This window comes from Barbus barbus (genome assembly GCF_936440315.1).
Source record: "Barbus barbus genome assembly, chromosome: 4".
In the NCBI taxonomy this organism is placed as follows: domain Eukaryota; kingdom Metazoa; phylum Chordata; class Actinopteri; order Cypriniformes; family Cyprinidae; genus Barbus; species Barbus barbus.
The window spans coordinates 22,325,974-22,340,699 of record NC_136732.1 but is presented as its reverse complement, the minus strand read 5'-3'; the positions used below and the strand labels follow the sequence as shown (position 1 = coordinate 22,340,699).

At 42.1% G+C, this 14,726-nt stretch overlaps 2 protein-coding genes across 4 annotated transcripts in view; both read right to left on the bottom strand.

Moving 5' to 3' along the window:
* LOC306869044 (vascular cell adhesion protein 1-like) overlaps nucleotides 1-14,726 on the bottom strand; it is a 709,597-nt gene that overhangs the window by 310,569 nt on the left and 384,302 nt on the right. The window lies entirely within an intron of this gene.
* LOC306869043 (inactive rhomboid protein 1-like) overlaps nucleotides 1-14,726 on the bottom strand; it is a 56,825-nt gene that overhangs the window by 41,294 nt on the left and 805 nt on the right. The gene's annotated exons all lie outside the window — the stretch shown is intronic.

The window sequence follows — 14,726 nt, the reverse complement described above, 5'->3', positions numbered from 1 at the left end:
ACTCAAGATGTCACAAAAATGAATGCATCAACACATTAACCATCGACATTTACGCATTTATGCATTTACAGTGAAGCCCACCAGAAACCTAATGTCACTAAATCATGACTATTTTCATAATAACTAAAAGTGGTGGTTGCAAACAAATTCTTGCCATTGGCTTAGCTCCCCTAAATGCTGTGGTTTATTAATAAGGCAAACAACATATGAATGGTTTAGAGCTGTGTTTACATATTAAACTGGGATAGAAAATTTTTTTTAAAGGTGCCACAGAATGGAAAACGACCTAGGTTACGTATGTAACCCAGGTTCCCTGAAGGGAACGAGAGCTGCGTCCGGAGACGCTATGGGAATGCCATCAGCGTAACCGACGCTCTGAATATCGTCTACAACAAGTCCAATAGAAGGGCGAGGCGTCACGGGCGGGGTGACGTCACAACCAGGAAGTATATAAGCACGTGAGGCGGCGCCCGCGTCAGCTCCATGTCATGAAGCAAGCGCTGGCAGGGATGCCGGAAGTATGGCTGCTAGACGCAGCTCTCGTTCCCTTCAGGGAACCTGGGTTACATACGTAACCTAGGTCGTTCCCTTCCAGGAACGTCGAGCTGCGTCCGGAGACGCTATGGGAACGCTATACCAACGCCTCCATACTGACAAGTCCCTGTCTGTGTCAGGACAAAAGGACAGAGGAGCCTGGAGTGGCTCGGACATCAAGGTTGTAAAACCTCGCAAAGGTCAGGGGCGTGGACCATCCCGCAGCGTCGCAGACGTCCCGTATTGGGACACCTGCCCAAAGGGCCTTCGAGGCCGCCATACCTCTAGTTGAGTGCGCTCTGACTCCCAGCAGATGGGCAAGCCCAGAGGCCTCGTAAGCAAGATTAACAGCATCCACAATCCACCTACTAAGAGTGGGCTTCGTAGCAGGAAGACCCCTCTTAGGCGGACCATAGCATACCAGCAACTGGTCCGACTTTCTCCACAGGGCAGCTCTGTGGATGTACGTGCCCAGTGCTCACACTGGACACATACGGTTGTGCTTCTCCTGGCCGAAGGGAGGAGGACAGAGGCCTGGAGTACGACCGGCTGTGGTACGACCGTTAGAACCTTCGGTACGTACCCCATTTTTCAGGGGTAGAGAAAGACTTTCGCCGAACCGGGCACACAGTCAACATCGAAGGGGCCGCAGACAGGGCCTGAAGGTGACCACCCTCCTCAGAGAATGATGGCTAACCAGAAGACGGTCTTGGAGGTGAGGAGTCTATCTGTTATCTCCTCGACATGCTCAAAGGTGCTCACACCAAGCCTCGGAACCGCAGCCAGGTCCCACGTGGGGACGTGATCGTACAGGAGGCCTCAGCCTCCGCGCACCGGAGGAAACATGTAACTAGGGGGTATCTGCCCACTGACTGGCCACCGATAAGGGGCGTGGTATGACAAATAGCTGCCACGTAGACCTTAGTAGTGGAGTGGGTTAACCCTGCGGAGAACCGGGCCTGCAGGAACTCCAGCACTGTACCAACTGGGCAGTTAACTGGGTCAAATTGGCGGTCTCCGCACCAGGAAGTGAAGAGTTTCCACTTCAGGGGATACAGTTTCCTCGTAGAGGGAGCTCTGGATTGAAGGAGGGTCTCAACAACCTCAGTTGACAGACCGGAAGCTACGAGTTGCACCCCCTCAGAGGCCATACCCACAGCTTCCATAGCTCCGGGCGGGGGTGCACAATGGTGCCCCCTGCCTGTGAGAGGAGATCTCTTCTGACAGGCACCGGCCACGGCCAGAACGGCGCTACTAGCAGTAGACTGACCGCGTCCCGGCGCACTCTCTCCAGAACTCCCGGGAGCAGAGCGATCGGGGGGAAGGCGTACAGACGCAGCCTCGGCCACGTCTGCACCATAGCATCCAGACCCAGCGGGGCTGGCGGAGCTAGAGAGAACCAGAGGGGACAATGCGCTGACTCTCGAGTGGCGAAGAGGTCCACCTGTGCCTGGCCAAAGACCTTCCAGATCTGCTTCACCACCTCTGGGTGAAGCATCCATTCCCCGGGCCTCAGCCCCTGCCTCGACAGAACGTCTGCTCCCACATTGAGACGCCCAGGGATGTGTATAGCTCTCAAGGATAGGAGCTTGCCCTGGGCCCACACCAGGATCTGGCGCGCCAGCCTGTACAAGGGGCGCGACCTCAGACCTCCTTGGTGATTAATATAAGAGACTACTGCCGTGCTGTCGGTGCGCACCAGCACATGGCGGTCTCTTAGGTCCGGGAGGAAGTGCTTGAGTGCACGGAACACAGCTAGGATCTCTAGCTGGTTGATATGCCACGATTGGTGGCGTCGACTCCACAGACCACGGGCAGGGTGGCCACTCATGACCGCACCCCAACCGTCGCTAGCGAGACACGGCGACACAGAGCTCCCAGCACCGGGCCCTGAACCAAGAACTGAGGGTCCCTCCACATGTCTAAGGCACGGAAACCACGGCGTGACACTTTGACAGCGCGGAGCAAGTCTCCCCTCAAGGAGACCCCCCTGTTCTTGAGCCACCACTGTAGGGGCCTCATGTACAGCAGGCCAGAAGGAATCACGCTGGACGCTGCTGCCATAAGCCCTAGCAGCCTCTGAAACTGCTTGACAGTGAATGGCTGGCCTTGACGCACTCTCTTGACTACCGTGAGAATCGACTCGATCCGAACAGGGGTCAAACACGCCTGCATCGTGGTCGAATCCCACACCACGCCTAGATAAGTGGTTCTCTGAACTGGAGAAAGCACACTTTGCTTGGCGTTGAGTCTCAACCCCAACTCTCTCATGTGGGCGAGAACGACATCTCGATGCCGAACCGCCAACTGCTTTGTCTGAGCGAGAATCAACCAATCGTCGATGTAATTGAGTATGCGGATGCCCTGCAGTCGCAACGGGACCAGTGCCGCATCCACACACTTGGTGAAAGTGCGGGGTGAGAGTGCTAGGCCGCAAGGAAGAACCCGATACTGATACGCTTTGCCCCCGAAAGCGAACCTCAGGAACTTCCTGTGAGAGGGAAGGATGGATATATGGAAATAGGCATCATTGAGATCTATCGAGACAAACCAGTCCTCGGACCTGATCTGAGATACAATCTGCCTGACTGTAAGCATCTTGAACTTCAGCTTTCTGACTGAGCGGTTCAGAGCTCGCAGATCCAATATGGGCCTCAGCCCCCCATCCTTCTTTGGAACAATGAAGTATCGGCTGTAGAAGCCGGCACGAGTCTCGTGAGGAGGAACCAACTCGATGGCTTCCTTCCTTACTAAATTCTCGACTTCTTGTTCCAGAACCAGAGCCTGCTCGGGGCGGACCGTAGTCACGCAAACCCCGTTGAATGGCGGAGGTGGCCCATCGAACTGGATGGAATAACCATGCTCTACCGTCTGCAGGACCCAAAGAGACACATCTGGCAGCCGCTGCCAAGCCGCTAGATGATCTACTAAGGGAATCAGTCTCTCGAGACTGACCTCTGGTGTCAGAGATATGGCCAGACCACTGTCTTGCTGCGGCTGTCCGGAGGAAGACGCGGTCTCTGGCACTTGAGGCGAGTTTCTCAGACCCGCAGTCACAACCGGCGGGGGACTCTGAGAACAGCACTCGCTGGGACCTACTGTGCCCTGGAACTGCAGGGTTGACAGACAGATCCCCGGAGGACACCGAGGGGAGACGGTCACCGTGTGCCGCGGTGTAAGCCGCTCCACCCCAGTAGGGGTCGTCCTCCGCTGTCCTGGGGCTCGCCCGTCAGGACCTCTGAACGAACCAGACCCTGCCAGGCAGGGCCCAAAGAGACGCATTCGGCAGCTCACTGCCCAATGATCTACTAAGGGAATCAGGCTCTCGAAACTGACCTCTGGTGTCAGAGAAATGGCCAGACCGCTGTCTCGCTGCCAAATAAGCCAATAACAGACCGTTTCATTCTAGGGAGAAATCCTAGGGTTGTAAATGCACATGTAAAACCGTTTCTGGGGAATTTTTGCCCTTACGTAACATACCTTCTATGTAGATATCAGAGAACAATTTAAAATACTGTATCAATGCATTCTATGGCACCTTTAATGTAAAAATACACACTTCAACATTAAATGCACACAAACAGACTGAACAACAACAGTGAATCAAGGCAACTCTATGGACGTGAAGGCAAATCCCACCACAGATGTCAAAAGAATCGATAGTGTCAACATTTCAGTTTGTGGCAGCATTTTGACAGGACATTTGACCTCTTTTCATTCCATCTGACTCTCGCTGTGCTGAGTTTCCTCTCAGGACAGCAGCTTTACAAACAGAGAAACAATCCCCTGACAATGAGGCTCCAAGCTGCATCTCCAACCTGCTAAACAAGTGACTGATTGTCTGCTGGAGGTCAGACTTTTTCCTGTTAAGCAAGCTAAGAGCGGACTCTCAGTCACAGCGTGCCCAAAAACATGTGATACCTATCTAAATAGTTCCCAGCATGATATCAGCCTGAATCAGGCCATAGAAGCTCTTATTGTGCTCTTGGTATGAGCCTGATGAGCATCAAGCAGAACAGAAGGTCAGCAGATAAAAAAACACAAAAAACACTTTTTGGAAAAGTTCATCCAAAAATGGCTTTTGTCATCATCTGGAATGCTAATCACTTCTTTTTTTAAACATAACTACAAGGTGCTAACAAAAAGTAGCTCACTACACTGAATCTATATGAAATGTCTGTAAAAATACAGTCTGATATACTGTGATAAAGAAATTTTCTGTGTTGAATTTTCAAATGTGTTTTCCCCGTATATTGATTCGCACATTGCATTGCATTTTGTTTTAGGGTTAAAAAGAAATATCTGTAACAGACAAGGTAATGGTAATTTTTCTAGGTCATATTCATCTTTCTTCTATTTATTTTTTTTAGAGGGTGATATAAAACTCTAATATGTGACTATAAGATATATTTCTTAGATAATACATCAGATAATATAATACATTTCTTAGAAATCTACTACTATATATATATACAGTATATATATATATATAAGACACTATTATGAAATAATATGGCATTTAACTAAATATTTTACAACATCAAAACATTTATAAACTGCAGAGAGTGATTTAATAATTTTGAACAGGCTAATCAAAATACACAAAAAAATCTTTATATATGTATATTGTATCATATTAATCCATCCACTATATTAAAAATAAACATATTACATTTTCCTGAGCTTATATCATTGTGCTAAAAATAAACAAAGAAGATTCTGGACTATATTAGCCTCTGAACTTCAGAGTTTATCTTATCTGCCTCCAAAAAGACAACAAACCCAATAATAGACCTCAAAGGACAGCAAAGATTCCATCACATCACATCCGCCTCAAGTGAGGCAAAGGTCAGAGGTCAGAGTTCTGCTTATTTGAGGAGGCAGGGAAGGAAGTGCAGACCAGAGGAGCTGATGAGATCCAAATGAAAGAAGGAAACGCACTCTTCTCTGCTTCCGTTAGCCGCATTTACGGGAAAAACACGAGTAATTTTTGATATGCCACTGATAAGACTGTGACGGGGCTGTATGCGATTAACCAGCCACAATGGCACCTGTATATACATAGCACACAAAATAAGTCTTGTTATAAGAAATACAAGCAATGTTTCATGTTTAGCACCATTGACACTCTGTAAACCTGAAACAAAACACCTTTACATCACTTCCTGCCATTATCACAACTTTTTTCACGCTTATTGTTACAGAAAGTCATAGTTGTTATCATAACGTTATAAAAAAGCCTTGTTTCTCCTTACTGAATGAGTTTTAAACAGGGTTGTTATCATTAACTAAAACTAATGAAACATTTCTGTTAATTGAAATAAAGCTGAAATAAAATAAAATACTACCTATTGGGGTGTAATGGTACACAAATATAATAAACAGTGGGTTACTGAGCAAGTTGCCCTTTCTTTAAATACATTCAGTTATAATTTATATTTTCTTAAAGATAAAAATCTACCTCAGCTTATGCTTAAAACTGTAGGGAGCCCTTTTACATTATAAGGTTACAATTAGGCCTAACAACTTAACCCAAACTTAAATTGAATTACTATTTATTTTTAAATAGATGATCAACACTCAACCTTTTTAAAAAAAGTATGCAAACATGAAATTTGCACACAATGCAATTTTAAATTAACTTATAAATAATACAATTTCTAGGCTATTTTTTTATATATATATTCAATTACACACAGGTAGTCATAGCAGGTTTCATAACAGATTAATCTAAACATACATTAAATAATTAAGACTAACAGGTTTAGTAAAATATAATGAGTATATGGTGTAATATTTCGTGAAATATTTCGTTTCTGAACCGTCCCAGAAGTGACTCTCAAGGCGTTTATACAGCGATCTGTCATGCCACATCAAAGACTGTCAAAACACCATTTATTATTTGAATTTCCTGGAAAAAAAAAAAAAAAAACATACCGAACCGAAAGACCTGTACCGAAACGGTTCGGTATGAATATGTGTACCGTTACACCCCTACTACCTATACTACCTAAATTCAAACTAAATTTAAATTGTTGCCTGGGCTGTTGAAGCACTACAATTACTAACTGAAAATTAAAAAAAAAACTGAATTAAAATTAACACTGAAATAATGAAACCTAAATAGCAGTAGCTAGGCCTAATTATTTAAAGTTTAGCTAGGTTTATTATTTAAAAATTAATTGTAAAATGTAAAAAAATTATGTAAAAAACTAAATTACTAAAAACTAAATTAAAATGAAAACTGAAAAATCTATATATATAAAACAAATCTATTAAAAAATATGAAAGGATATAATCAATACTAAAATGACACTGTGTAAAAAAAAAAAAAAAAAAAAACTGAACAAAAAAAACGGAAGACTTCTTCTGAAATATCTGGTTGAACAGGATGCAGTCAGGTTTAAACGTCACACAGAGATGGCTGTGTTTTGTGTGATCATCAGAGGGTGTCAGCCCAGTGCCCTGTCGAAGAAAGTTTTAAAAAAAATCATAAAGGGAAATGTTAGGGTTGGGTATGACTTTGTCCTCAGGCCCTCACATGACTTCAGTGTAGCAGCACTCAACTCAGCGGCAAATACCACATCTGCCCAGTACTTCACTCTATAAAAACTTTGTGCATGTCTTTACATAAACTACTGTCGGGAAACATTTGTTAATGGAGACATGCGGTTACTGGGATTTCTTTATGCTCGATCATATTTTCTGACATGTTGTTTGCACATCTGGTCTTGCTGGAATCCCTTTCCCCCGATGGCAGAGATAATGGAAAAGGAAATGATCTTATCACACAAGGCCTGTCCCTTTCATGTGCACTTTGCAAATGCAAACTTTGATAAGTGTGTATGACTCCTGCGCAGGTGAAGCTCATTATCATCAAAATGAAACTACAGTGACAGATGAAAGGAATTATTATTCTCATGTCGTTACAAACCTGCATGACTTTCTTCCCTCAGAACACAAAAAGAGAATTTTTGAAGAATATTCTGAGCTCTTATAATGAATGTGGTAGAGAATAACACAAAGCACCAATTTTAGTATCCTAAAAAACACCACCTCAAATATCTGAAGCCAAACGATTTAAAATCCTTACAGACTTGAATCACATGATCCAGTAAACAAAAATAATGATTTATTCAGCAAACAAATCCTGGCTGATCACTAACTGAACCTAACCCTAACTGCATCTGCTAAATTATAATAAAAATAAAATGTTGAAAAATGCACCAAACAGTTGATGGTAGCCATTGACTTCCACAGTATTTCTTTTTCCATACTATGTAAGTCAATGGCTACCAGCAAATGTTTGGCAACCAACATTCTTCAAAATATCTTCTTTTATGTTCCACTGAAGAAAGAAACTCATAGGCTACATATTTGGACCTTGAGCGCTGTTGACAACACGCAATTACAGCGCAGGGTTGGGAGAGAAAGAAGGAAGAAGAAAACAGCAGGAGGAGAGCAGCAGGCCTCTTACAAACAGGGAAAAACAGCAATTCCAAGCAGGCAGGCTTAGTTTCCCTCACTCAGACATTGCACACACACCAGAGCAAGAGCATGTGTGAGACTGACACATACTTGCTTACCACCATGGCTGTGGACAGACAAGACAAGAACAGAATGAAAGTGCTCTCGTCAGCGCTCCACATGGCCGTGATGAGTCTGCAGTTGTGCGTGCAAGAGTGTGTGTGAAAATCTGGGCTGCATCCCAGAGCAGCGATCTAACAGCTTCTATTATTGCTTTGTTTTTATCATGATGCTCGCCGTCAACATGGCAAGCGCTCGTTTGTTCTTTTTCCTGTTTTAGTCTCCCAAAAGAAGAGGCCTCCAGTGGCACATGCTTTTTTCTGCGCTTGATCTACCTCCTGCATATTTGAAAGAGTTGACATAATTTGGCAGGCACACACAACCGTGCCAAGTTATGACTAATGGAAGGGAGAGTTGGCTGGATACCATCCACATAGTTTCATGCTGGGTATGCTGCAAGCCCAAAACGACACATCTGGTGACATAATGTTCAATAGAACACAATTTTTCAGGTAGAATCAATGGGAAAATCATTTTTAAAGCTCTTCTCAAACCATGGAAGCTTGTGCAATGCGTTCACACTGACCTTACAGGAATCTCCTTGTCAGTTATTATTAGTCATCATCATGCATCCACCTACTCCCAAAAGGCCATCGAAGGCCAAGTAACACAACGGCACAAAACACACCCTCGGTTTTTGGTTTGAAGTCTAGACTAGTTTGATTCCGTCCAGACTGCACATGACTTCAAGTAGACAAACAGGGTCAGCAGCCTCCTCAGACTCATGCCACACTGTATGCTAAAGATAGAGACAGGCGAGCTGGCCGGCCTATTTAAAAAGCGGCCCTTCATCCTCACTGCAATAATATTAGCACACAGGCATAACTATAAATGAGACTAAACAACAGCCCAGGACTCAATATAAACTGCTGTCTACTGGATTATGCAGTCAGTGGTGATTTTCACTGTATTTTGATGTCTAATAGCCACTTTTACATTGCAAAGGAAGCAGAACTAAATCCACCAAATTCATGTGCAGACAGTGACGGGGAGGGAATTTTGTGAGCTGCTTGGAAAGAGTTACCTGCTAGGGCATGATAAACTGCTTTCAAGTCCTTCTGGGAAGCTGCAACTTACAAAATATGATATGATGTGGTATGGATCAGGGTTAGGGAAATTGACTTGTTCATATACTGTATATCTTCCTCTCATTTTTCAATAAATAGTTTGTTTCCACAATGATTCTTTAATTGAGGCCAGGCTTGAAAAAACCCAAACTTGCCATATCGCGCTCTAGATCCTATGAGCGATTCATTGATGAACATGTTTACTTTTTTAAAAATAATTTTGATCTCGTAATGTTTCATCAAAATGTCACCACTAAATCTTCTGGCGAAAATGACAGACGTCTCCAATCATTTAGTCTGTTAAAACCCTGCTCTACCACAATCAAATTCAAGCTTGCATTCATTTTGAGTGTAACACAAAATCCAATCAATATCCAATAGCTAAAACCAAGTCTTCACCCTATTTTTTTATTTTCTTCAGTAATCTGTTAAACTCAGACTTACATCACAATACAGTTAAAAATATTTTTCTCTACTTTTGTTTCATCGTGACTTTAAAAGAAAGTATTCTTATTCTTAATTTCATTCATGTATGCTCAACCTATAAATAAAACCATTTCGCCATTACTTCAATGCACCATTAGACTTGGTGAAATCCTCTAAATCTGTATTCACAGTATGATGAGCTTTTTTCCTTTGTTTGTATCTAAATTTGGCTTCAGTATCAAACCCACAAGTTGACCGGCCCACCAGGAAGCTCCCTATAGTCACTCCATCCATCAGCCTGATGTTCTCCACAGGCCTCTAAAGTGAAGAGGTTATGAGAGTAAAGCAACAAGATGAGGAAGACATGCTTCATATGAAAAACACAACACAGGAACTCTCAATGCAAAGTGTATAATAGAAAAGCAAATAACAGATCGAAGCAGCTGTGTAACAGTAAAACAGCTTTGAAAAGAATGACTTGTAATCTCACTGGAGGGAAAACCTCAATGCAAGATGCTACTGATCAAAGCCCTTCCTGAGAAAACACCCACCACATTACTAAAGCCCTCAAAAATTACACGCATACACATTGTTTCACACCACCAGCACTGCTTCTGGACTCAATAAACCCTCACCCTCACATTCAGAAACTCGCCATGTCGATGAGTCTAAGAAGCCGTAGTCTCTACTGAATCTCACTGATCTAAAGAGCTACAACAGCCCTGCAGAATTAACTCATTGTTACAGAAATAATTTTCAACAACATGACACAATCTGTCAGATCGAACCAAATCAAACAACACCTGAAATAGACAAGACACACCAAAATTACATTTTCAGAGTACATGATTTATGCTCCAAAACATACGCAAAGTATATGTAAACAAAACAGAACACAACCTGTTTCCACCCAGCAATTGCATTTGACTATGATTCAGAGCATTTTTGCCTTTAAAAGTACATTACAGAAGGTCTAACAGAGCCTTTAGAAATACAGCACAGCCTCTTCATGACTTACTGTTGATCCATGTTTTCTCCCTGAATTTATGATTGTTTATTCACATGACTATACTTATCTGTTTAACTTATGTGCTGCCATATTTATAACATACTAGCAGGTATTTTTAGATAACATTAATATTAGTAGTTAGTGCCTGATTAAATTTGAGGAAACGCTGCCAATGAAAATGCTGAGTTCATCGTTACTTTGAAGACAAGCTAATCAAGTCAGTGAAATCAGCAACTAAAATGAAACCACATGAGATCATGCTACTGTTAATACATCCTCTGGCGCAGAGTTGCAATTTCGATTTATTTAAAAAGGTAGGCCTAAATTAACTTATTCAAGAACCACAATCCAAATAGGGACTGTATGTTTTTGAAAGAACATCCAAAAAAAATTGAGATGCGAGTTATTAATATGTAAAATTAAGTGCACAAGGTGATGAGTTTTCTCTTTTTTAACTTAGCAAGCTACACTGAAGACATTTTTATTGTATGCCTTTTGTGTTTTTTTTTTTCTCAGACCACTACTGAAAAGGGAGGTGTGCTGGAGGGACGCCCCAAGAGCTCGAATACTGCATTTAGAATACTGCTTCTTTGCAAACATGAAACTTGACGCATTAGAGCTGTGGGGAAAACGTCTGATCCGTTTTAAGCTACTTTAAGTGACAACCAAGTCTTTTCTTTCAAAAGTTGTCAAACAAGTCAGGTAACATGTCTTTTTTGTATGTGATACTGCTACTTTGAATTTTCTTTTCAACATAATGTGTCCATTTTACACATAACAGGCAGAACTTGGTTATACTGTATAACAGGGCAGCTTTATTTAAATATCAGCACACTTCATTCCATTCAAACCTTACTCATTGTTGTGCCACCCCTGTTACAGTAAACCACAAGACCATTGGTGTACTACGGAAATGGTTAATGGTTCGCTAGGTTTCTTGTGTGTGGTGACAAAAGATGGCCTTGATGTAATTTCACAGCTCGCGCTGAATCTACATGACACAATTCAGACCTCAGATGAGCTCTTTCTGACTCACAAGCAACTGGTACAAAAAATTACTCCGATAAGAATTTCATATCTTATTCTTGTCCCTAGAGCTCAAATGGATGAATGTTCGTCTCATAAAAAGAGACACACCTTTGAGTTTGGCCAGACTGCAATAAAACCATATATGATTAGCAGATAGTGAATAAATTGCTGGAGGTCACCAAGCTCTATGCATTTTATTATGTTTACGTCACTGCTTTCCCAATAAATGGTTAACTCTCATTAGCTGTTTACATGCAACCAAATAACCAATTAGTAATTAGACTGATGGCTCTGAATGAATAGCCTTTATGAAAACACCGCAATTGCAATTTGAATGAGCCCAATACAAAATTAAATTTCAATTGGATCGGAAGGGGTGATGCAGATCGATCAATAGAAAAAAAAAGCACTTGAATCTGACTTTTTTCTCTATTGGATTTAAAAAAATATGAGATGCATACATTTTACCTCCTACAAATGTGTTTTTCACCCACTGAATATTTACTAAATATTTGCTAAAAATGCTCTTCTGACATATACAGCAGTATATTTCTTTCTTTTTAGATATGTCATCAGGGCAAAAATTACAATTATACTTAAGGTAGCTTCGGCGACATTATTGAACTGGCTTTCTCCAGTTCTGAATGTGGCGACTGTACGCACAAAGGATTTGTTTGGAAAAAATATAATGCACATGAGGATAAGATTGCCGTTCAGATTGAAAAACGTAATGCATGTAAACCCCTATTCAGGATTACTGGTCATTGCAAACTGCTGTCAGTGTGAAAGCACCCCTTTGAAACACTCCAGTCTTCCACTGAACAGACAAACAGGTTGATCATGTCACCGGTTGAGCCAATGTTGTTATATCCAAAACAGTTGTGCCATTACAACAACCAGACTGCAATTTGGCATCGAATAAATTACCCACTTTAATAAACAGTGTCTCTGCCAGGAATGTATTTTAAATAGGGAAGCTTGATAGAAAGCAAAACCACATGTAATGAAAGCGATCCACTCTTGGCAAGACAGGCGGACAGTCAGACAGATACACTCTGCCATGTGACTCATCCACACATGATCACGCTTCTCCATTACTTACAGCCACCTGCGGCATCAACCTAGTCCAGCACTATCCTCCCGTTGTCCCTTCCTCTACTGTGCCGACCTAGAGCCCAGTTGGAGCGCACCTGCGACACATAATGACGACAGTCGATCAAGGCCCTGCTTAATCAGGCTTGTTACATCATCATGAATGATGATCCCCTGAATGAGATAATGTTTCGAAAGCATTGCGGGACGCGGCGACCGGCCAGGGACGCCTCGTGTAACTGCATTCAGCACAAACTTTAGAACAGAAGTTCTCACTCTCCAAATAAAATAATTGCCTGTATTCTTGACTGTCTCTTGTGTATATGTATGCAAAACATCACTGATTATGTTTCACAGGGGTACTGATTTAGATGCAGGCCAGTAAATGCCTCTTCAAAACACATAAGCCTGGCCTGAAGCGACACACGCCCCCTAAAAGGCTAACATGCAGGCTGTGTTTCAAAACCTGAAAAACGCTGCTGTCACAGGAAGTATGGCACAGCGATACATCTCAGTTTATACTGCAGTCATTAAATATTCACTTAGCTGTGTCAACGGCACCCCTGAAACTGGTTTAGATCATTACATATGACATTATGGTGCCGTGAAAGCCTGTGTGAAACAAGTTTATGAAAACGCCATCTGTGTATGATGGTCCATTTGTGCCAGAAACGACTGCTTTGTACTATACATTTGTCCATGTCTACACTCACTGCATAGGCCTACCTGTTAAGACAAATTAGTATATGTTTAATTAGTCATTTTTAGTGTGAACACACTATTCACATTATTTATGCTACAAAACGGCTTAACAGTACATGAGTATGCAAATTGAGATGCACTTATAGACAAATGTAATAAACAAACTAAAGCAATCAATATGTCAATATTTTTCGGGCACAAATGAAACCTGTGTAGTCAGTTTAGCTACATTCACACATTCAGTGTTTAGAATTGACAATCACATTTATTAACAAACGTGACTTTATATTGCCCTGTTCATACTATACCATACATTTGTGCTTCAAATACAACTGTAATGTTCCCAGGTCCAGAAACATCGCAAGAAAATTGGTAAAATAGTCCATGTGACATCAGTGGTTCAATCGTAATTTTACCATGCTACGAGAACCCTTTTTGTGCACAAAGAAAGCAAAAATATCAACTTTATTCAACAATTCTTCTCCTCCTCATCCCGTCTGCTGTGGCGAGCTGCCATTGTGGAGAGAGTTATCATGACGCATGTGCGTTTTACGTAAGTAGTGGCAGCATGTGCATGCTTTGTTTACATGATGCGGAAGCAAGCGCATGCGTCGTGCTGTCTATGAAGGGTCAGAAAGCTCTCGGATTGCATCAAAAATATTTTTATTTGTGTTCTGAAGATGAATGAAGGTCTTACGGGGTGAGTAATGAGTACCACATGAGGGTGAGTAATTAATGACTGATTCATTTTGAATGATTAATTAATGAAGTAATTAATGAATGATTAATTTTGGGTGAACTATCCCTTTAAATCAAGGATCTTATTCTGGAGATAAGCTAAATTAAGCATGTAACCATCTTTACAGGGAAAAAAAATAATTTAAGTTAATCTGTGAAATAGTAATTAACCGAGCTTTTTAGTTATTAACGGAGCAGCAGCTTTTTATTCAATTATTATATTCAAATTATTATTTGTTATTTGCGCTCTAAGTATGACTACGGCTTTACCAGAACCCCATGAAAAAGCACACACACGAGATATGTGTTTAGAGCAGACTGGAAGTCTTTTTGGTTTTTTAACACAAAGCATATCTGAAACAGGTAATCAATCATCTGACAAGAATCACTGGAGGAGGCGGGGCATCGATAACCGCTGAACTGCAGTCATCACCGAGGACAGGGTAGGAAATAAGTGAATTGCTGTTACTGAAGTATGCACACAAACACTATGTAACCCTCTATATGGATATTCGGATCCGAACCATTGGCCCTCTTACAAC